Source organism: Pan troglodytes, chromosome 8 (genome assembly GCF_028858775.2).
Source record: "Pan troglodytes isolate AG18354 chromosome 8, NHGRI_mPanTro3-v2.0_pri, whole genome shotgun sequence".
In the NCBI taxonomy this organism is placed as follows: Eukaryota; Metazoa; Chordata; class Mammalia; order Primates; family Hominidae; genus Pan; species Pan troglodytes.
The window spans coordinates 140,060,449-140,084,518 of NC_072406.2; the positions used below are offsets into that span (position 1 = coordinate 140,060,449).

General features: G+C 50.6%; 1 protein-coding gene across 4 annotated transcripts in view; it reads left to right on the forward strand.

The window, feature by feature from the left end:
- Nucleotides 1-3,472: 3,472 nt before the first annotated feature.
- PTPRE (protein tyrosine phosphatase receptor type E) overlaps nucleotides 3,473-24,070 on the forward strand; it is a 179,429-nt gene continuing 158,831 nt past the window's right edge. Inside the window, exon 1 of one of the 4 annotated variants that reach the window (XM_063782263.1) lies at nucleotides 3,473-3,679. The gene's annotated coding sequence lies outside the window, so the exon portion shown is untranslated. Of the gene's footprint in view, nucleotides 3,680-4,300; nucleotides 4,482-24,070 lie in introns of those variants that run through there. The other 3 variants (XM_063782267.1, XM_063782262.1, XM_054660000.2) reach the window with 3 other exon arrangements.

The following is a 24,070-nucleotide window of genomic DNA, read 5'->3' on the forward strand; positions in this document are numbered from 1 at the left end:
ACAGGGCCTGAACAAAATCATTGAAGGACTCTGGTGTTGTCTCAGTGTATTAGTCTGTTCAGACATACCTGAGACTGGGTAATTTACAAAGGAAAGAGGTTTAATGGACTCACAGTTCCACATGGCTGGGAAGGCCTCACAATCATGGAAGAAGACAAAGGAGGAGCAAAGACACATCTTACATGGCGGCAGGCAAGAGAGCATGTTCCCTTTATAAAGAGAACTGCCCTTTATAAAACCATCGGATCTCGTGAGATTTATTCACTATCATGAGAACAGTATGGGAAAAACCTGCTCCCGTGATTCAATTGCCTCCCATAGGGTCCCTCCCACAACACATGAGGACTACGGGAACTACAATTCAAGATGAGACTTGGGTGGGGATGCTGCCAAACCATATCACTCAGTTTTTCCTTCCTTGCCCTGCCCCACAGCCAATCAATGATCAAGACCTGCTTTTTTCCTCCTAAGGTTGAATAACTTTATGAGAATGTTTCTGTATGATGTTTAAAAGCAACTTCTTATTTGCTTTCCACACACTGATTTTGCCTTTTTTTTTTTCTTCTTATTCTCCTAGACAGTATTCCTGGCCTCAGCATTTTAATTTTAATTGACATCTATTGGGCCCTCTAAGCATGATGGGCAGTATCTCAGTTTCTGCAGAGAAACCCAAAGGCCCAGTCCTCAATTAAAATAGAAGACAAGACAAGTAAGTGCAGTTAATATCAATAATCGCAGGAGCACTGCCTCAAGTTGTGTTTTAGAGGGAAGGGGCTAAATGGTTGGGTATAGGGGAGGCCTGGGGAGAGCGGGCAGGAGGCCAGCCACGGACAGGCCTGAGACAGGATCAGACAGCCAGTGTGCCAGGGAGCTGAAGAGGACTCTGTGGACTCAAGAAGGGCCCTAAAAGAGTGGTGAGGTGTTCAGGAGGGCAAGAGGCAGATGAGCTCCTCAAAGCCTGGGAGGAGGATAGGGGAATTGACTCTGATGTCAACAGGGACCTTGAGCCTATGAAAGGCAAAAATGAAGATGGTGAAGAAGGATGAAGGGCTTCCCTGTGGTAATCAACAGGGCCCTGGCACAAACACTTCTGACAACACGCTTCTGTGTGACAATGATGAATGTCTGTAGACTTTAGAAAGGGTTGAGAATTTTTGGGGTCCAGCAGAGAAGATATTATGAGGAAAGAAGAGCCATCTGCCTCCCCATCATGTTACCAAGGCTGTTCACTTTCCAATAGCAGATGTCTGACAAAGGCAAGTTGTTTCTCTCTTCTTAGCTCACAGTCTCTGCCTCCTCAGCCCTGCAGCGTTAACAAGCAAAACTGTGCTTAGCAGAGCTTTGTAATTATGGCCTTCATGCACATAAGCCTGACTCTGTAGACCACAACAGCAGAAAAATCCAAAGCCTGGTGACGTCATGCGCTACCTGGCCCCACCTCAACCTGGGCTGTTCCTTGGAGGTGCACTCAGGAGGGAGCCACCCGCCCTGCTGGGCTCCGAGGTGACCAGGCTGTCTGCTGCTGCTGGCTGGGGCCCATCCTCCTCTGCTCTGACAGCCCAGACGCCTTCACTGAGCACCTCCTGGCTACTGAGGTTGCTTTAGGAGCTTGAGTCTGAGAAGCCACGGAGATCAACAGAGCCTAGGCTGCTGGAGCTTACTGCCCTGGGGGTAGGGGAAGAGGGCACGACAGACACAAAAGGAGCCAATAAACCCACAAATAATTCCAAACTGTGATGGAGGATGTGGAAGAGAGTGGCAGAAGAGATGGGTGCAGGGCGATCTTCCAGAAGCCACCAGTAAGAAGGAATCAGGTGCACTGGTTGGAGGAGCCCCAGGCAGGAAGGAGCTTGGTTCTGGCACTGAGAGAAAGGAGCTGTGATTGGAGCCCAGCGGGCAGGGGTGAGAGGCTCAGAGCAGCCAGGGAAGTCAGGCAGAGCCTCGTGGGAGTTTGGGTTTTAATATTCCTGGAGGCTTTTAAGCAGGGGACTAGCAGGACCCGGTGTACACTTTGTGAGGTGCCTGGGACCAAGTGTGAAGAATGGATCATCTGGGAGAGTGGGTCAGAAGCTGGGGAGCCACTGCAGGCTTTGGAGGGGTGCAGGCAGTGAGATGAAAGGGCAAGATGCATGGAGAAGCCAGTGGGAAGTGGACTTGGGCCCTCTGGGAGGTGGACTTGAGGTGGGACACGGAGGCAGGGACAGGGACGACTGCAGAGAAACTAAGTAAGAGCAAGAGGCAGGTCTGAGACAGCAGGAGACAGCCAGGAGGAGCTGAGCTTGGAGGAGAGGGCCCCAGAGTGGTGCTGCTTAGAGTCATTCCCATACAGATGGTGTTTAAAGCTTTGGGGCTAGGGGCTAGACAAGGCCCCCAGGGACAGAAATGGGCAGGGCAGGGCAGGAAGGTGGAGCTCAAGTTCTCCACTGGTTTCGCAGCTCTCTGGCCCCTGTGGAGGGGAAGTCCCACTCTGGGCAAATCACCTGCGGGTGGCCTCTGCCAGGAGGCACCCATTGCTCTGCAGCCTTTGGGGTCCGTAGCTCTGTCTAAACAGGCCTTAAGTATGCTAAGAGTCGTCGGCTGACAATCGGTGCAGCGTGGGGTAACACATCGTAAGTGCCACTTTCTCCCCATCCATTCATTCATTCATAAGCCTAATGAGCTGGGTCCCTACCACAGAATGCAGCTTCCCTCATGAGGGCTGGGCCGTGGCCCCACCCAGAGGGCACGGCACAAAGGTTCAGAACCAACATGCCACCAGTGTCTTTTCTGCTCCTTCCAGGGAACTGCCTTTTCTCTGAAAGCTCCCTAAATAGCTTGAGTGAAATTCCCTGGAAGAAGTCGGCTAGACAGCAGGCCCAGTGCCTGGCTCTGTCGCTCTTCTTTCTCTTTGTGCGTTTTTAACTTTGACAGATACTGCCTTCGGGACAAGCGAGCCCTCTTCTACATCCCCCAGACAGGCGCCTTATCCCCTCCTCTTTCCAGAGGAGGCCACCAGGCCCAGCGACCTCACAGCTCTCCCAGCTTCCTCGCACCAGAAGCGCACGGGGTGCCCTGCGTGTCCCACACCTGCTGCAAGACCAGGGCGAGTCCCTAGTCAGGCCACTTCCTGGTGCATAGGGATAGGGCAGGGAGAGGCAGGGCCTTGCCTTTGCTCTCCACCAGGTGTGAGTGCCTGCCATACCTTGACCCTCTGTCTACGCACCTGGGTCCCGGCGGAGTGGCTAGGCCAGGCCTCCCCGGAAGGGGCACCAGCCTTGAGTAAACGGATGCCCACAGTGTCTGGGTGCTCCCAGGGCAGGGCCGCAGGGCCTCAGGGCCATACCCGCCTCGCAGGTGGGGCGGGCGCCCTGGATGCGCTCCCCGCGCCGGGCACCAGGCGTCGCCCCCGCTCCTCGCAGCGCCCAGGCCCCCGCCCCCGCCGCGGAGCCACAGCCGGAGCTGGAGCCGAGGCGGCGGCGGGACGCGGCCGGCCGGACAAATTTCCTGCTAGGCTGCGGACGGCGGGCGGCAGGAGCCGGCGCGAGCGGCTTCAGGAACCCACGGCCTCTGCGCGTCCCCGCGACCCTTCTTCGCGCCCGGCGAAGACAGCCGGGCGCCCCGGAGGGCGGCGGGCAGGCGCCCGGGAGATGCGGAGCCGCCGCTGCAGCGCGATCTGCGCGACCAGACCGGCCCCCCCGAGGTGAGCGCGCGTGCGGACAGGGACCCTGCGCCCCTGTGGGGAACCGTGCGCCCCGGGAGGCCCAAGCAGGCCGGGGCGCTGCCTCGGCCGCTGCCGCGGGAGGGAGAGGCCGCTCCGGGGCTCAGAGTCCGGACCCCGTCCCCGCCGCCCCCGCGGCGCGCCCAGTACCAGCGGCTGGGGCCCGTACGACCCCCGACCCCGGCCTGTGGCGCGTCCCCTCACCCGGAGTCCCCAGCCCAACTTGGCGACCACAGTGGCAGTGCTCACGCTCCCTCTCGGTAAACAGGAGGAGGGCGCGCGTGTCTGCGGGTGGCTACAGTGCGCGGGGGCCGGCGGCAGGGCGGCGTACGTGAAAGCGGGCGACACAGAGAGGGGGTGCAGGCCGCGCGTGGGGGGCTGCGCCCACTCGAGGCTGGAGGCTGGAGCCTTTGAAGAAAGTGGCTCGAGTTGTGCCAACTCTGGGAGGGGCCGGCGCGCTGCCAGGATGCTGCCCCGCAGCCGGGCGGGCGCCCGCGCCTTCCCAGGGAGGCAGGCGGAGCGGGATGCAGCAGCCGCGGGGGGTCGGAAATGCGGCAGGGAGACCCTGGCAGGTGGTCCAGGCTGGACTGCCGCGATTTGCAGGGTCGACGACCTCACAGGGCTCCTGAGCACAGATGCAAGCGCGGTGCCAATTCTGAGAGCTCCCGGGACCATCTGGGGAAGGCCGGGCAACCCACAGGATGGGGAGGCAGAGCCAAGCCGGATGGAGACCGCGCTGGACCTGACCTAAATTCCTTCCAGGCATGCAAACCTTTCCAGAAAGGTTAGGCAATTATACTTGCAGAATTATGATATTGGTTTGTCTTGAGTCGTGACCATTCCATCAGAGTTTCAATCCAGGAAACTCAAAGAAAGAATACAGCTATCTGCTTGTATTTTAGAGTGAATGAGCGTATAGGTGAGTTGAATGAACACCAGCAAAGAGTGATCACGTGATACAGAAATTACTGTGTCCATGTCCAGTCAGCTCTGCATTTGGCCCCAGGTACCCCTTGACCCAGGGCGTCTGGAGGTCTTTGTGTCCCAAAGATGGATGAAGTTCTGCCTCTGCACACTAACGACTCTTGTCCATTTAAACTGTGTGTATGTGGGTGGGGGGGTGGGGTGGAGGGTTGTTTCCAAAACTGGGATAATGGCCAGAGGAGGGCATGAAATGGTGGGGGCCAGTGGCTGGGGCAAGCGTCTGACCACCACGGTCACTCAGCCAGCATGGTATGGGCAGAGCTCTGTGGTGTGAACAGGGTTAGGGTCTGTACTTTCCAAGCACAGGCTCTTGGCATTTGGGGAGCAAAAGGTCAGAGGCGAGGTGGAGCAGGCCCAAGAGGTGGGGGCTGCGCTGTCAGTGAGAGAGGCCTGACGCACCACCCAGCCCTTCCCAGACAAGGCTCTGCCCCTGAATCTGACCTTGGGGGCCAAGATTTTTGTTCATTGATGTTGGTGATGCCTGTGAGTCACCACCGTCCCCTCCCTGCCCCAACAGACCGTTCCCATGTGGACAAGAGCTAGGAGCTAGATTTGTCTCTGTAAAAGGTCAGGTCACTGGATGTGTCCAGATGGCTTGGGACTTAGTCACACACTCCCTCATCAGTTCCAGTCAAACCAGTTGAGGGAAGTCGATGGTGTTATTGTCTTTACGTGTGATGCTTCTTGGAGGCCCTGTGTGGACACAAAGTGAGGACAATGCGGAAAGCCACACAGAGGCCACCTCTCATTTCTGTGGGGGACAGCTGGCAGAGAGAGATGCGCTCCCTGTGTCAGCACCGTCACCTCCACGGAAGCCTGGAGGAGGTCCTGAAGCACTGTGCCCTGATGGGAGCCCCCTCTTCTCCAGGGATGCATGTGTGCAAACCATTGCCCCTGAGAGTAGATGCGGCTATGTGTGTACATCCTTGCCCCTGAGAAGAGAGGTGGCTGTGTGTGCAAATCTTGCCCCCAAACCCCAAGAGAAGATGCATTCACAGTGGGGGTGATGGTAAATGCATCAGTTTCAACTGGTGAAAGTATGCTTCTCCCAGCTGTGCCTCAGTGGGTCCACTGTGCTCCATCTGCACCACCATTAGCCTAGTCTAAGGTGCACCGCTGATCAATATTCCCTCACTGAAGGCCAGAGGTGTGTTTCTAGGCCCGGCCACTCCTCTGTAGTTCTCCTCCGCAGCTGCCCACTTGACATTTCTCCCTGGGATATCAAATGCCCCTTGACTCAATGCGTCAAAATCAAACTTGTGATCTCCCCTCCCCTTCCAGTACTTTCCCAGTGTTGTCTTTATCCATCCAATTCCACCAGCCTCCATGTTGCTTCTGAAATGTATGCCAGACTATAGTTTCTGTGAAGAGAGGGCAATACTGTATCTCCAGTGCCCAGCCATGTGCCTACCAGTGGAGCCTTGAGGACTACTGTCCATGGATAAACAACTTGGAAGTGAGACCTTCCCGAAGCGCATGTGCTGATGGAGCAAGTGTGTGTCTGTTGCGTGGATGTTGTATGGTTGATAGGCAGCCACACATTTTTGCCGATGTGGATGGGCATGGTCCATCCAGGGCTCATGTGGCCAGCCCTTCTGGAGATGCTGGACTCACCTGCTAAAATGACTGCCGGCTTGGACCAGAGACACCCCAAGTGACCTCCCAGGGAGGCAGGCTTGGGAGCAGGGAGGGAACAGGATCGAAGCTGCCCCGTATTCCCTTGCTAGACAAGTCTTTTTCATTTATAACGTTTGAGTCACCCTTACAGAAGTTCTGTTGCCAAAGCAGGAATGACTGTATCCATTAGGGTAAAGACTGGCCTTCTTAATATTTGAATATCACTTGGGAAGAAAACTACAGTTCTAAGAACATCTCTAGTTTTTCTTTTGGCTTTTTTCCTACTGACCCAATGGCTTTGTCTTCCATAAAGCTCCCAAAGCTTTCCAGATCCCAAGACTCAGCTCCCTGCTCTCAGCCTCCTTCCCCTTTATTTCCATCTTAGGAACTCCTACCCATACCTCAAGGCCCACCTCAAAAGTCTTAGTCTCCACAAAGCCTTCCTGACTCCCCTACCTGAGAGGAATCTCTCTTACTCTTGGTTCCATAGAACGTTATTTCTGCCTGTCCTAAAGCACTTACTGGACTTGATTTTGATTTCCAGTTCACTTGCTCAAGTAGTTTATCTCCTCCACTAGGCAGCCAGTGCTTTAAGGGTGGAGGGTGTGTCTCTGAGAGCATGTACTTTGGGTTCAGTCAGTCAAGTTCTGACTCTGGTGTGACCTTGGCTAAATGACTCAAAATGCAGGCTTCAGTGTTCTCTAGAATGGGAGTCATCATCGCTACTTCCCAGGGCTGCTGCTGTGAGGGGGACATAGGATACATATAATTGACAGGCCGCTTGGCTGGTATGCAGTAAACTGTGGTTATCTTTCCCCTACAACATCTAATGCTGTGCATTGCACATGTAAGAATCAGTGAAGTTTGAGGCCGGGTGCAATGGTTCACACCTGTAATCCCAGCACTTTGGGAGGCTGAAGCACGCAGATCACTTGAGGCCAGGGATTCCAGACCAGCACAGGCAACATGATGGAACTCTGTACCAAAAACACAAAAAAATTAGATGGGCATGGTGGTGCACACCTGTAGTCCCAGCTACTCAGGAGGCTGAGGTGAGAGGAACATCTGAGCCTGGGAGGTCAGGGCTGCAGTGAGCCATGTTCACACAACTGCACTCCAGCCTGGTTGACAGAGAAAGACCCTATCATGGAAAAAAAAAGAATCAATGAAGTTTGAATGAATACATGAACCAAGCCAAAAACCATACAAATAGATAGATACCTTTTGTGCATCATCCAGATCGGTAGGTCAAATCACTATGGTGTGGCATGCCAGATAACTATTTTTTGCATGGCAATCTAAATGATTATTATGTAAATTTTGCATGATTAAGTATTTTAATCCCATAATGTTATCACTTACCATGAAGGCATTCATTCTTCAATATGCACCATTGCCTCCAGTGATCGATGAGGCAGAAATGCAACTTGCTGTGCACATTAACCAGGCTCGTGGCCTGAATTAAACCAGGCTGGGTGTGAGGCACTGCAAAAGCAAACGAAACCCACCCCTGAGAAGCAGTGTGGCCTAGAATCAGGTGTCTGGAATCAGGGTAAGAGAGCAGCTTCTAGACCAGAACATAAAGCTAGGAAGCTGTGGCCTACCCTAGAAACTCTCAGAACTTCACTTTGCTTATCCAAAGAAAGGGGCTGTCCTGGGCCATCTCTGGGCCCCTCACAGCTGCTGCGCTTCCGCCCGATTTCACCCCTCCCCACCACTGGGCAGGAAGGGCTGCTGACTCCGCACAAGGCTGGATCCCAGGCAGGGAGGCCTCCTGTTTCTTGGCTCAGCATTTGGGCCACGTGTCTCTCTGCTCTGGACACCAAATCTAGAGACAGTGAGGAGAGGCCCGTGGGTACATGTAGCGTGCTGCCAATTTTAGGTACTGGCCCTAGACATATCAAGAGTTTATTTTGGAGGATTAACTTCTCATTATTTTGTCACTAGGATTTTTTTTTCACCAAAAGCAGAGTGCTGGATGATATTTTAGATGGCTGGGATTTTAGATCAGCCATACCTGAGGCAATAAGAGTTGGTCGAATGTTACCAATCCTTGAGCAGACACAGATGAGCAGTTGTGGGGTCAGTCACTGCTGGATGTGGGCTAGGAGACCCCTGGTTTGGGGATTATGAAGCCAGCCTCCTTTTCTTCCCTGGGCTCTGGCTGCTGTTTTCCCAGTCATACCCATCATGGTCTGCCCTGTCCAGGTGTTCCATGTGGGGAGTTTTGATGTGGTGCCCAGCCTTTGAACTGTTAACAACACCCTGCTCACAGCCAGAAATGTGGGCCCCACATCTTTCTTTCAACTAGATGAATACTTCAGAGGCTTTGATTGAGCTTACGAAATACAAATTCTTAACAATATATTTCAGAAAAATAAACATATCCTTTTATATTGATTCCCAATGAAATAGGGGCCAGATAAAATATTTTAAAAGGACATCTGTTTTTAAAAATATCTTTCAAATGCAATCAAGAATGTTCAGTTAATCCAGTCCATTATGTATATTGTAACAAGTAACAAAAGGGGCAGAGAAATCTTTCTCCCAAAAACAAATATAAAGTCCAGCAGGGAGTAGGGAAATGTTTGAAGAAAAAAGAAAGATTCTTAATTATGTGCTAAAAACCAAACGTGTTTTGGGCAGGTGCTTTGATGTTAGTGTTTGTTGGGTGGAGAGTAAAGAATTGATAGGAAAATTTGTTTGGATCCCAGGTCTGGGTGCTGGCTACACTACATTTGATCCAATGGAAGGGCTAGCATGGGAACAATAGCATTTGATGTGAGCGCCCTGGGCAGGTACATGACTCTGTCATCAGCTCCCAGGGATGGACAGCCAGTCCCACAATGCCTGGAGCTCAGAGCTCACTCTGTGCATGTATGTGATGTGGAGAGATGGATGGATGAAGGTAATAGAACTGAGTAGGAGCCTGTCCAGGTAGCAGTGGGGGAGGCCAAGCGGCGGAGGCCCTCCCTGCCATGATTTTACTCTGTCTGAATACCAGCAGCAAGTGGAAGCCATGGGGCTTTATTTTCAAGGGGAGGTGACACAGCCTGGGGCTCAGGGAAAGGACTTAGGAGCAGAATGACTGGGATCAGATGGGGGCCCATGCGACTGAGGCTCTGGACAAGGCAAGGGACTTCCCCTGGCCCAGTGTGAGCCCAAGTCTTTACGGTGGGGAGCATGATGCCGCCAAGGCAGCTGCACGGGGATCAGTGGAGGTGGTACGCAGAGGCCTGGCCCCATGCTCACCAAAGGGCCAGCAGTGTCACACAAGGCAAGGGCCCAGGGCACCGGAATCAAAGGCCTGAGATGATGTGAGCCCTGACTTCTCCTCTGCCACAGTCGCTTTGTCCTCAAGGCAAGTCATTTAATTCCTATTCAATAAATGCACAAACATAATTTTTGGTTATTAATGTCCCTAAATCTGTTTGGACATTTCCAGCTGAACATTAGTCACCAGTTTTGTACTAGAGAGAAAATTAGTTCCATCTTTCTTCTCAACTGAGATTTTTAAATGTCCTATCACATAGCTACTTGATTACAGTGTATTATTTTAAATGACCTCTGTACTAAGTCCTTTTATTTTGGCGTCCTCTCACTCCAGAAGGACTTGGCATTGGCATTTTTCAGGCTGTGTCTCCACAGTAGGACTTTCATAGGTCTGCGGTGCAGACTGGTTTGCTGTCCACAGGCTTGGCCCCGACTCCTCGGCTAACACGCACAAGGGTGCTCTGAGGGTTGGGAACGCACCCACCAAGCACAGCCCAGACGAAATGGAAGCTCCTGTCCAGGCAGGTTCCCGGTGAAACTCTGGGGAGCTCCAGCCTTCCTTTCTTCTCTAGTTTATTAAGAGGCCGGCCTCAGAGGTGGACACCTACTTCCACGATTTGATGTCCGACCCTGGGACTCTCCTCTTTACCCTGCCCCCACCTCATCCACCAGCCTTTTGGTCTGAAATCCTTGTCATGGGGTAAAGCTTTTAATTTTGTTGTTGGAAACACAGTATATGGTTTGGCTGTGTGTCCCCTCCAAATCTCATGTTGAAATGGGGTCCCCAGCGTTGGAGGTAGGGCCTGGTAGGAGGTATTGGATCATGGGGGCAGGTATCTCATGATTACTAGTGCCATCCCTTTAGTGATGAGTGAGTTCTTGCTCAGCTAGTTCACATGATATCTGGTCATTTTAAAGAATGTGGCACCCCCCACCCACTCTCTCTCTTGTTCCCACTCTCACTGTGTGGCATGCTGGCTCCCTCCCTCCTCTGCCTTGATTGGAAGCTTCCTGAGCCTCACCTGAAGCAGGTGCCAGCATTATGCTTTGTGCACAGCCTGCAGAACCATCAGCCAATTAAACCTCATTTCCTTATAAATTACCCAGCGTCAGGTATTCCTTTATTGCAATGTAAGAACAGACTGACACACAGAGCACAGGTGGAAATACAGGCTTTGCGGACACCGGTGGCCTGTTTTTCTGACACTGTCATTCTTCCCAGGATAGGCTCTACTCTTAACTCTTCTAACCCCATCCACTTGTTACAAAACACACTTTCAGAAAAAGGCTAGGTTGTTACTGAGGTAACATGGGATGGATCTTTGGAGGTGGGAAGGCCTCCAGCCTCCTCTGGGGAAAACAAAGTAAATCCTCCCTATGGAATGCTCCAGCTTGTTTTCTTGATTCCAGAGAGACCTGCTAGTGAATTCAACTAACAGGTTGGTTTTCAGCACAGAATATTTCCTACAGATGTCGGTGTTTCTTTCCAAATCCTTCCTCTCTTCAGGGCGCTTTCCCACTGTTCTAGACGTAGGAGAGAAAGTACTTCTCAGATGGTGAGCTTTTATCTTCCAATCTTGTCAACTGAGGAGACCTGGAAGTTCCCTTTCAACCTGGAATGTGAGCCGTGCTTGCTGGGCACGAGATAAGGACCAAGGATTGACCCAGGACAATTTCAGAGAGCACAGGGGTGGCATATCCTCATGTCAGGGTGTGGAGCTAATATTCAGACCCAAACACTCTGAATCTCTGAAGCAGAAGCTCTCTTAAAATTCCTGGGGAGGAAATCAGTATGAATTAATAAAAAGCCTGAATATTGTGGATTTTTATTAAATTCGAGGATTTATAGTAACTCAATCCGGGCCAACAAAACGTTGCCTTCCGGTACTTACTTTAATGAATAGAAAGCATGTAAATGCTCTTCCAAAGAGAATAACACATTTTAGCATCTTAAATATGTAAAAGTAAAACTCCTCTACAATCCTAGTTGCACTAGGAAGTCTACTTATCAAAAAAATAAACTTCTGTTTCCAGCCACATTATTTCAAATCATCCCAAAACTTACATTGTTACTAGTAAAATTTTTCATTGTGATTAACACTTTTTTTCCAGTATGGTTTTCCTCTTTCTGAAAGCAACCTTAGTTTCATAAACAGTTGGACATTTAAGTACTGGTCAAAAAAGTACTCTGAACCAGTAACCTCGTCCTTAATTTTGAACTGCTGTTGACTAAGCGCTCTCTTTTCCTAAGCTCATAGCAGCCCTTCATTCAGTGCATCAGTAATTCAATAAATTACTTTTTGCCAAGGTTGCAAACATCAGCTAAAGTTCAGTCATCTGTTGGAGATGTTATCAGTCTGTCCATTTAAATTCTTTTGCGCAAAGTCCAGATTTGGACCCAAAGTAATATAAAAATGCACGAGCCAGAAATTTAATAATTTTGTACTGTGTTGTGCCAAGCCAGGCCTATTCTTAGCTAGCCAACAACATTCTTTCAAAGGATATTTTTTGGTTTTCATCAAATGTAAATAGTGTTTAAGAGTCTGTAATATCATTTAGAAGGAACAAATGGAAGTATTAAACCTTTATTGACTACCTACAGTATATAGAGGATCTATAACTTATGATGGTTTTATTATAGTTTCTCAACCTTACAATGAGTTTATTGGGCATTGGGTACATTTTAAACTTATGATATATTCTATTTACAAGGGGTTCATCAGGATATGACCTCACTGTAAGCCCAGGAGCATCCGTACGTACAAGCACTGTGCTTAGCGCTGGAGTTACAGGGAAAAAAAAAAAAAAGGCACGATGGCTTGTGACATCCTGTGGATGCTCCAGGTCCACAGGAAGACAGAACTCACTTCCAGGGAGTGTTAAATGTGATGCTGGATGCTCCTGTGGAGGAGGGGAGACATGGAAGGGCCTCCCCAGGTAGAGCAGTCATGTGGTCTGGCTCTGTGTCCCCACCCAAATCTCATGTTGAATTGTAATCCAAATAGTAATCCCCACATGTTGGGGGAGGGACCTTGTAGGAGGTGATTAGATCATGAGGGTGGTTTCCCCCATGCTGTTGTCATGATAGTGAGTGAGTTCTCAGGAGATCTGATGGTTTTATAAGGGGCTCTTCCCCCTTCACTTCACTGTGCACTTCACTGTGCACTTCTCCTTCCTGTCGCCTTGTGAAGAAGGTGCCTTGCTTCCCCTTCCACCATGATTGTCAGTTTCCTGAGACCTCCCCAGCCATGCTGAACTGTGAGTCAATTAAACCTCTTTCCTTTATAAATTACCCAGTCTTAGGCAGTTCTTTATAGCAGTATGAAAACAGACTAATACAAGCAGGCTTGGTTTACTGGGCCATTTCCTAGGCAGCTGACAGGGATTGAGCATTCCAGACAGAGGGGCTACCATGTGCTTGCCTGGCAGTAGGAAGCGGTGTGTCCTGTCTGGGGAAGAGCAGGTGTCTGCATGGAGCTGGAGCCCAGGGACAGAGGGGATGGGACAAAAAGGTGGAAAGTTTAAGGATCACCCAAACATTTGTACACCATCCAGGAGTCTGGATTCTGTGTGATGGACCAGCAGTTCTTACCCTGTCTTAAATTATGACCCCTTTTGTGATTCTAGGGAAGACTATGGACTCATTCTCCAGAAAAACGCATGTGTGCACACAGTCATTTTTATAGTTTCAGCAAGTCTTTCCTAACACCCCTCCCCCTATCCTGAGACTCACAGGTTCCAGATGTGTCCCCTTTGTGCGGCCTGGCCAGCCCCACAGAGCCCAGCAGCATGCTCAGCTGTGAGTTTGAGAAGGGGCCCCCTGCTGGCTGTGTGTGGTAAGCCAGAATGGAGGTGATGGGGGAAACCGACTCAGCAGGTTGGATTTATAGGCAACATGACCATGTGGGTGAGAGGATGAGAGTGAGAACCAAGGCCCTGCAGTTTTCGGCCAGGGTGACTGGATGCATCCGGACCAGACACAGGCTTACGAGATGATGGTGCGCCCAGGGTGTGAGCTGAGTTTGAGGGTGCCAGAGGGGGAAGCTGCTCCAACATGTGGAATCCAAGCAGCTGATTCCAGCAGGGAGGGTCTGTCCAAAGGGAAGCGAAGAGAGTTTTTCAGCATGAAACTGATGGTGCCAATGTTTGTGCTTCACTGCGCTAAACTGTCATCTTTCTGTTAAATTTGGCTTACAGGGCCAGGTGCAGTGGCTCATGCATGTAATCCCAACACTTTGGGAAGCTGAGGTTGGAGGATTGCTTGAGGCTAGGAGTTTGAGACCAGTCTGGGCAACATAGTGATACTGTCTCTAAAAAATTTTAGCCAGGCATGATGGTGCATGCCTGTAGTCCCAGTTGCTCCGGGGGCTAAGGCAGGAGGATCACTTGAGCCCAGGAGGTCGAGGCTGCCATGATCATGCCACTGTACTCCAGCCTTGGTGACAGAGCGAGACCCTGTCTCAAAAAAAATTTTTTTATTTTGAAAATTGGGTTATACTGTACATTCTTAGGGTCTAGACAATATTCCTAATAAAATGCCATGTAGGCTGGGCACAGTGGCTCACACCTGTAATCCCAGCATTTTGTGAGGCCAAGGTAGGTGGATCACATGAGGTCAGGAGTTCACAACTAGCCGGGCCAACATAGTGAAACCCCATCTCTACTAAAAATACAAAAATTAGCTGAGCACGCTGGCACGCACCTGTAATCCCAGCTACTTGGGAGGCTGAGACAGGAGAATCGCTTGAACCCATGACACAGAGGTTGCAGTGAGCTGAGATCACACCACTGCACTCAGCCTGGGTGACAGAGTGAGACACCATCTCAAAAAAAAAGCCATATAATGATGGTTGTTGTCATCAGAGAAGTCGGCTCACAGGGAGTGATGTCTCCTGCTCCCACTTACAAAGTAGGTGGGAATGATCTCGAGAAGCTCCATGAGGTGACCCTCAGCCTCTGATGGGGACAAACAGGAGTCACCCTGCTCTCTCTCTGGCTCCCATGACTCTTATCTAAAGACCTCAGGCTGGCTTGGAGCACCCCCTTTAAACTTCCTTTAAAAAAGGAGAAAATCGGCCTGGTGCAGTGGCTCACGCCTGTAATACCATCACTTTTGGAGGCCGAGGTGGCCAGATCAGGAGGTCAGGCGATCAAGACCATCCTGGCTAACACGGTGAAACCCCATCTCTACTAAAAACACACAAAAAATAGCCCAGCATGGTGGTGGGCGCCTGTAGTCCCAGCTACTCAGAAAGCTGAGGCAGGAGAATGGCATGAACCCGGGAGGTGGAGCTTGCAGTGAGCCGAGATCACACCACTGCACTCCAGCCTGGGCGACAGAGCGAGACTCCATCTCAAAAAAAAAAAAAAAAAAAAAAAGAGAAAATCTATATGGAAGAAATGAAAATTATTGAAGGAGCTTGGGGAAAAGGCTGAAAGAATCTTGGCTGTTCATGCAAACCAAGTCCCAGGGCTGGCTTCATGGCTGTTGGGCAACCCCTGCCCAGTCAGCATCCTGGCAGTTGTCACTTTGGCAGAGTCGGAGGACAGACACACAATGACAGCAAGAGCAAAGGCAGGGCCTGCCCGCGAGGAAGAGCCACGGCTGTTGAGCGTGGATGTGTATTTCTCAAGGAGTATGAAAGAGTCTTTTTGCAAAATTGCAAAGAACTGGCCTGACTGGGAAGTGCAAGAGTTATCTTCCCTTCAGGGAAGAGGGAAGTTTAACTGGGGCCTCCTTGGGCTGGAACACATCTCAAAGTCATGGTTCTCGGAAACCCAGGGTGCATTTATGGACAAGTCTATTATAGGAGTTGTAGGTGTATCTTGAAGATGCAAAAATTCATTTTGTACCTTTATTTTATACATCAGACCTTACCCAGGTACCATTCTGTGCTGGGCAGTGCCTAGGACTGAGGCAGATTTGGCTCCATTGGTGTGCCCAGGAAATGGACTTCATTGCACACTGAAGGACCAGCCCTTCAGTGCATTGTCTTCAAATAAAAATGAAAATTTCACTCATTTCTGGTGATTTTCTCAATAACCTTTCTCATAGGTTTGAATATAACTAGAAATATAATTTTTGTACAAGTCTTTCAGTTCACCAAAAACCAAAGTTAAATTCTACCCTTGCGCTTTAGATGTTAACAATTTGAGAAGTTTGGCGAGCAATTCCATCTCCTTATTTAGAGCCAGAGCTGGAGGCCAGCTGCAGATGAGGAAAGGGAGACTTGCCCAGGGGCACGCTGCCTGCTCCTGCCACCCGTGGGCTGCCTTCTTCCTGTTCTGTTCTGTGCTGCCTCTAGTGGACTGACCCCTTATCCCTCCTTCCTGTGCCTGCAACACGGCTTATGGTGCTGGGCCTCAGGAAATGGAGGTCCCTCATCTGCATCCATAAGAAGAAAGCCCGGGTTATTCATCTGTTTAGACAGAAGTGCACTCCAACCTTTAGCAGGATCTGAAGGTGAGAAGCTATGACTTCATTACTGTGCATCCATCTTTTGTCTGCTTGGCCCTAGTCCTCTGGGTGTGGTTTCCGCCTGGCAAATTACTTCCAGGAGATGCTTGAGAAGGCAGTAGCGTGTGGAAACATCTTATGTGCAGCATGCTTTTGTTTACAAATGATTTATTATTGGTTATGTCAAAATACACATCCTGAATGAATGGGCAGTGCTGGGTAGAAATCAGTGACATCAATCATTGTTATTTTACTTAGCAGTGGATTTTTTTTTTTTCCTTTTCAGTGTAGTAGTAATTTGTAAATGCTTTAAGGAGGTTGTGCTTTCTTTAGTGGCTTGGCATCTTGGAAATTGGAGCAGCCAGGCTCGGCGTGCTGTGTCCATTTTTAGCCCTAGCAGGCAGGAAGTGTGGCCATGCTCTCAGGGTAACTGCTGCAAGTTTGTGCCTAGAATGATGTTGGGTGGGAGTTACTCAACTGTTTGAATGCAATGGGCTTAGCTAATGGTAAGAAAGTGCGTGGAGCCTGGGAAGCAATTGATAGCTGGTTACCCTGAGTTCAGCCTCTAGTAACAAATGACACAAGGCATTTGTGAAGGCTGGAAAGCCTCCGTGAGAAGAGCACCTTGAGTCCCACTTGGAAGGGGCAGCCCCTTGGAGCATGAGGGGTCTCGCTGCCTCTGCTTTGGGTCTGGCTGAGGGTCCACTTTGCTCCCTGACCCCAGCCAGGGTACCAGTTCCCAGATTGCTGGTGGGCGTGTGACAGCTCATGTGGCCAAGCACCCTGCCCTGCTTCTTCAAAGCTCCTAGGTGGGGGAGTCCCAGTGGCAGGGCAGAGGGACCAACCCCCATGGCTGACTCAGCTGTAGTCCACCCAGATTGCGTTTATGGGTAAGTCTACTAGAGGCACTGTACCTGAGCCTGGGGCAACCCTTCTTCTTTCGTGGACTTCCCTGGTCTCTCCAGGACGTTTCAGTGCAAATGCAGCTGTGTGATACCACCCCATACACTGGCGGGGCTCGGGGGAGGTTGGGTTCCGTATCAGTCCGGGACCTTAGGGATGCACGAGATGGAAATATGACTCAAGTTCAGTCAAGTTCATAGGGGCGTTGACTTACAGAACTGAAAGCTCAGGTACAACTGGATCCACATGGCCAGATGTTGCCACCAAGGCCCTGGCTCTCTCTCATATGTGCTCTGACAGACTCAGTCCTGTGGGGCCTCCAGCAAACTCACATTCTGTCTTCCCTGTGGAAGGAGAGAGCGTTTCCCTACAGATCAACCCAGACATGAGTCTCCTTGGCTCTGACGAGCCAGGCTTGGATAACTGGCCCAACCTCAAAGCTTCCTCGGTGTCTGGGGCTTGCCCTGTTCTGATAATCCAGGCTTGGGCCCTGTGTCTTCCCAGGGGCCAGAGGTGGAAACACAGCTCCTTTGGCAAGCGTCCTATTTTCAGTGGGGGTCCAGGGCAATAAATGAAATACTCGTTACGATAATACCAGCGATCACCGGTGTTGAGGGTGCACTTGCTGAGTGCCAGCCAGGTCCTGCTCTAAGCACTTGGACGTGTTAACTCGGTCAGTGCTCACAGCTGCAAAACCAGGTGAGGGCAGCAATTAGTGCATTTTTGACAGAAGGAACCGGAGGCCCAGATAGGGTAGCAGCAGGGCGGGGATTTGAAAAGGGATTGAGACCAACAATCCCCAAGACGGAGGAGTGATGCCTATGTGTGGGAGCAGGGGCCACACGGCTGCTGGGGATGGGTTGGGAAGAGGCGTCCTGTGGCCTCCAGGCTCACTCAGGGAGCAGTCAGATGGAAGGCTGGGGTAGACACCTGGACCCGCCTGGGAAGGGCTTTAGAATCACAGGAGGGACTTGAGCTCCATCTTGAACTGGGGGAGGTGGTGCCAGGGATGTGGAGGTCTATAGGGACTGGGCTGGGGGCACAGAGCTGGGGGCCAGGAGAGGCTCACTGAGCTGTTGCCCAGCAGGGCTGTGCCTCAGAGTCACAGGGGAGGTTCCCGAGAGCCTCCTGCTTGGACCCTGCTCTCATGATTGGCTCCAAGTTCTACAGTGAGGCCAGGGCAGCTACATTTTTTACAAAGCTCCCCCAGGAAATTCCAAGTGTGGCCAGGGTGGAGAATGCCAGGGTCTTCTGTAGGGTCCCAGAATGAGGTCAGGACTTTCTTCAATGCAGAGGGCAGGAGGGGAGTCCAGGAGGAATGGACAGGGTGCTGTGGCTCAGGGTGCCGGTGGAAGGCAGTCATCGATGCTGAGTCTGAAGCCCTGTGCTGGGCAGGAACTTTGCTCTTGCAGGAAGTGAAACTGCTGGAGGAAATTGCTAAAGGAAAGCAATGGAATAGACTAATCCATGACAAGTTGTTAGTGAATTCATGAAGTCCAATTTTAAGAGCTGCTTTTTGAAAGAAGGCTACTGGAGAAAGGCTAACTAAATGAACAAGTTGCTGATGTTGGGATGTCAGGCAGCTGAGCTGATAGAGATCACTCCCAGCAGCCCTGAAGCCACAGGAGCCACCACACATGGTCATTTACACAGTTCCATTCATTCATTCACTGTCTCAAGTTCATTCAACACATATGAATGGAAGGCCTTCTGGTGCTGAGACTCCAATGGTGAACAAAACCCATAGGTGCCCTTGCATGCTTTGCCGCCGGACAGCTAACCTGAATCTGGGGGTCCTGTGGGAGGCAGTCCCCTAAGGGGCTGTCTGTGCGGAGCTCAGCCCTGCTCTGGAGACTCCGTGGGGCAAGGGGGCCAGGGGGCCATCGAGGGCCGCTCTGAGGTCCTTGTATTGTCCATGTGGGATTGAGAAGGCCTCATGCCAGGAGCTGTGCTCTTCTCTTCCAGGTGGGCCGGGGCCATGTGTATTCATTAGGGGCCTGTCATCCAAGTGGGCGCTTAGGACAAAGTGGTTGCCCAGCTCTCTGCTCCACAGAACCCCATCTGCCACACATGATACCACTTTTGCTAGGCCTTCTTCTAAAGAGTTCCACTGAACCCGTAAGAGATGTGTGTTCCTGCCACTCTGTTCCCAGCCACAACATAGAAAGGGGACTGAACTCTATGCCAAGGTGGGTGGGCTGAGAGCCCCAGGCACAGCGGCTTCTGTCGGGCCATTTCTGCCCAGGTTCCTTTCTCTGGCTCCCTCCCTGCTCCCATCCTCCCTCCCCCTCTGCCCTCTCTGGCTTTTCCCGTCCTCAGCTTCATCTCTTAGGACCTCGTCTTCCAGAACCCCAGACCCAGCCAAGCTCGGCCTCCCTCAGGCCTTCAGCTAGTGACCTCAGCATTGGCGGAGGGACTGCTCTGACCCCAGCCCCAGCCCTTAGTGGCAACAGTGGCAGCTCTGTGGGCAGCTGTGGCTAACTTGAGCCTCTGGCAGCATTCCCAGCCTGCACTCCTGTCCCGGGCAGAGGCCTGGAGAGCTGGTGCTCAGCCCGGCACAGCGGCTGGCGTGCCATTCTTTTGACATGAGTAATAGCAAAGCAAGTCCAAGAAATGTCCAGTGTTTTCTCCCTGTTGTTGCCCAAGTTCAAAGAGATAATCCAATCACCTTATCAGGTGAGGGGTGGGGCAGGTTTCCCAGAAGCAGACAGAGTGCTGGGGACACCCTGACCTGGCCCCAGGAGTCTTGGCTATCCAGAGCGAGTGCTACAAGTCTGGGAAGGACCTCATAATGGAATCGCTTGCCTATTTTGATCCTGATGTGAAAACCAGTTTGAATTTTTTTTTTTTTTTTTTTTTTTTTGAGACGGAATTTTGCTCTGTTGCCCAGGCTGAAGTGCAGTGGCGCGAACTCGGCTCACCGCAGCCTCTGCCTCCCAGGTTCAAGTGATTCTCCCGCCTCAGCCTCCTGAGTAGCTGGGATTATAGGCGCCCGCCACCATGCTTGGCTAATTTTTGTATTTTTAGTAAGGACTGGGTTTCATGTTGGTCAGGCTGGTCTCGAACTCCTGACCTCGTGATCCACCCGCCTCAGCCTCCCAAAGTTTTGAATTATTTTTAAAGGCTCCAAGGAGAGCTTCTGTTTTGACAGAAACTCTATCAAGATATCATCCAGCCCAGTGTGGAGACACAATCTTCCTTTAACACAGGATTCAAACCACATGCAGTTTACTTCCGGGTATCTCTGTCAGGATCTTGCGTACATTTCCCACTGCCTGATGTCTGGTTGGTGGAAGCTGAGGCTCCTGACGGATCAGAACAGATCCAGGGAGAGCTGGGAATGCTGCTTTTCCATGTCTGGTCTGGGTTTTGGGGAGTGATGTCCCCACAGAAGGCTTAAGCTGGAAAATATCCATGATGAGTCCAGGGTACATTTGGTGGAGGTTTAAATAGTGTGTCAAGGTGCATACAAATAAACTTAACCGTGGTGCGTGGCAGAAGATGTCTCTGGGAAACTGAGTGAACAAGTGAAAGGAACACAAGAGAACAAACTCTTAAGCTTTTTTGTAGAGAAAGAGTTTGTGCTCGAAATAGGGACAAGTTACAGGGTGACAGGCATGACTGTTTTCAGCAGGGAGGGCAAGCGAAGGTGGGTGAGCTTGTTTGTTGTTGTTATTGTTTTGAAACAGAGTCTCCCTCTGTCGCCCAGGCTGGAGTGCAATGGTGCGATCTCGGCTCATTGCAACCTTCGCCTCCCGGATTCAAGTGATTCTTGTGCCTCAGCCTCTCGAGTAGCTGGGACTACAGGCGCCCACCACCGTGCCCGGCTAATTTTTGTATTTTTAGTAGAGACAGGGTTTTGCCATGTTGGCCAGGCTGATCTCAAATTCCTGATCTCAAGATCCTACGCCTACACCTCGGCCTCCCAAAGTGCTAGGACCACAGGCATGAGCCACTGCATCTGGCCAGGTGAGCTGTTTTAAGACCACAAGATCAGGCAGACATGGGATTGTCAGCAGGATTTTTACCATCAGGTAACAGTCAATGTGTTCCCCTCCGCCCAACTTCCCTCACTGTACTCAAGGAATATCTGATGACCCAATAATAAAAACTTACAAGATTAACTGGGATAACCCAGTTTAATGTTCAATAAGGTCCCACTGGGCTGCAGAATATAGAAAAATTGACCCATATAACCTGGCATTTGTATCTTTTCTGCAAACTCTCAATAATGTATAATTTTAAAATCTAGAAGTTATGGAGCATTGAAGTAGCTGAGCTTTCTAGAAAGCGGACATTGTAATGAATAAGCAAAGCAAGAAAACCTCAGACATTGGTACCAGCTCTATTTTAAGCAGAGGCATTTGGAGCTCCCTGGGATACTTGGAAATGCGCATTCCCAGGTACTGCAGAGGCTGTTCCTATGAACTATGCTAACTCAATCTTCAGCACAGTCTTCTGTTTTCTGAGCTCTAGAGCAAGGTTGGCAATTTTGCCCCATCTTACCTGCCTGAAGCCAGCACACCTGAGGGCTTGGCTTGGGCTGGAAGATCCACTTCCATGGCTGGAGGATGTTGGCCATGGACAGGAGGCCTTCAGTTCTTGCCAGATGGACCTATCCACAGGACTATGTCTGTGTCCTGATGATCTGGGAGCTGGCTTCACCCAGAGAGAGTGATCCAGGAGAAAGCAAGAAAGACGTTACAGTGTCTTTAGGACCTAGCCTGGGAAGCTGTATTCTGCTGTTTCTTTGACATCCTATTTGTCACCTGATTTAGCCTTATTCCTTCAGGAAAGAATGGCTGGCTCTTTCCAAACAGTATGTATGGGTGAGGGATCCTCATTCTTTTATGACCCCAGGTGGATTAGTTGTGGCTCCCGGCAATATTCCGGATCTGACTGGTTAACTTAGTGAGAAAGGGAGCTTGGCAGACGGCTATTGCAGAGTTCTCAGAATCAATAGTGAAGCTGGAGAACGAGGCTCAGAAAACAAGGAGGAGCCCAGGAAGCTAGCAGCCCGAACCATGGTCGAGGCCAGGCCACAGGAAGCTTTTAGTAAGAATGTGGCCTGTGGTCCACGGCCACTGAGCCTGCTAGGCCCTTCCAGCTGTGGCCTCTGCAACAGTTCCAAAGCATCCCTGGGGCTATCACCCTAAAGACCAACATCTTGGGTAGGATTGATGGTTGGAGGCTGTGTCACCCCCTGACAAATCCTAACTGCTTGGCGGAGGGAATGTGAGTGAACAGGAAGGACCTCCCCTGGGAGGTGGAGCACTTTGGAGCAGCAGCTGATAGGTAAAGGGCACCTCACCAGCCCACAAAGGACAAAAGGTCACCCTGTCTATACTGAGCTCAAGTGTCATTTTTGGCTACAAGTATACCTGGTATTACAGTATTAACATACTTCTGAAAAGTTATGTTAATTGGAATTTGCTTTATATACACTGGGTAAGCTTAATACCTTTCAGAAGACCATAGCTAATCCTTTTGTGAAGCAGCTAATCTTTTTAGAGAACAAATGATCACTTCTTAACTATTTCTTTCAAGATTAGGAGTCTATTGTGTTTTCTCAAGGCAGAGTAGCCAGTGTTTAAGTTTTCCCTTTTGCTCACGGTGAGGAAATGTTACTTTATAGAAAGCTGCTTGCAGCCTCTCATGCAGAATGAAAAAACAATGAGTTTTTTTTCCTTCATTTTAAATCTCCACTGTAATCAACTGTCTTTTGCAAGGAGTACAGATTGTTGAAAATTTTAAAGAGCATGTATGATTTTATTCTTACCAGCAAGGCTGTTTTAATATGAGCATATTTTAAAACTAAGAATGGCAGGATCTGAATGAGCAAAGAAGCAGGCGCTGTGAGTTGTTCTGCGGCAAAGCACATTTGGACATTCACCTCCAACATTTCTGTTTTTCTTCTGTGAGGAGCTTTGAGACTATATATAGTGGAGGTATTTTGTTCGGTTTCCTAGAGTTGCTTTCACATTTCCTGGATAACAACATGCCGGGAGAGGAAGCTGGGAGGCTGGCTGGTGTGGGCGTGAGGAGCAAGCCTGAGAGGTTTAGACTCTGCTCCACCAGGTCTAGCGACGGGCTCTGTGTGTCCGAAGTAGTCATGGTGGCCACAGGAAAGGAGAGGCCTAGCAGGGGAGGAACTAGACAGGGGACGAGTTGGGAAGCTGCTGTCACAATCAAAGACCAGAGGGGAGAAAGAGGGGAAGTGAGAGAGACCAAGGGAAAGAGAGTTGTCTCTCTTTTTTTTTTTTTTTTTTTTTTTTGAGATAGAGTCTTACTCTGTCACCCAGGCTGGAGTGCAGTGGTGTGATCTCAGCTCGCTGTAACCTCTGCCTCCCGGGTTCAAGCAATTCTCCTGCCTCAGCCTCCCAAGTAGCTGGGATTACAGGTGTGCACCACCACACCTGACTAATTTTTGTATTTTTAGTAGAGATGGGGTTTCACTGTGTTGGCCAGGACAGTCTCGAACTCCTGACCTCGTGATCTGCCAGCCTCGGCCTCCCAAAGTCCTAGGATTACAAGCATGAGCCACTGCGCCAGGTCTCTCTTAATCCAAGAGTGACAATGGCAGGTAGGTACACTGGAGAGTGACAATGGCAGGCAGGTACACTGGATGCCCCCCACCCCCCCGGGGGTTGGGTTCTCGCTCACCATTAGGGAGATAGCATGTTGAACAGTAGCGTATTTCTCCATATGTCTAACTCGGCTACTTTTTCCTCCAGCATTGGAACACACAACTATCATTGGCTGATGCCAGATGAAGTACTGGCTTGTATTCCTTTAAACACCAGAATCCTACTCAATGTGGCAAGACACTCCCCGTGAGAGGGCATAGTGGGTAACGGTGGATCCACTTAGCGGGGTTGAGTTTTCTCAGTTTTAATGTATGTAAGATGTGGGCCCATATTATGGTTAGCAAAACCAATGCTCAGAGATGGAAACTAAGTTGTTCAGGGCCATGTAACCAGAGGGTAGCAGAGCTGGGATCAAGCCCCAGTTTGTCTCCCCAACCCAGGGCATCTCTGCAGACCTGAACAGTCCCCCTCCTGGTGGAGAGGAGCCTCCTGGAGGGGGTGCTGCCTGGGAATTGGGGCAGCTAGTTTTGTGCCACCTTCTGGAATTGCAGA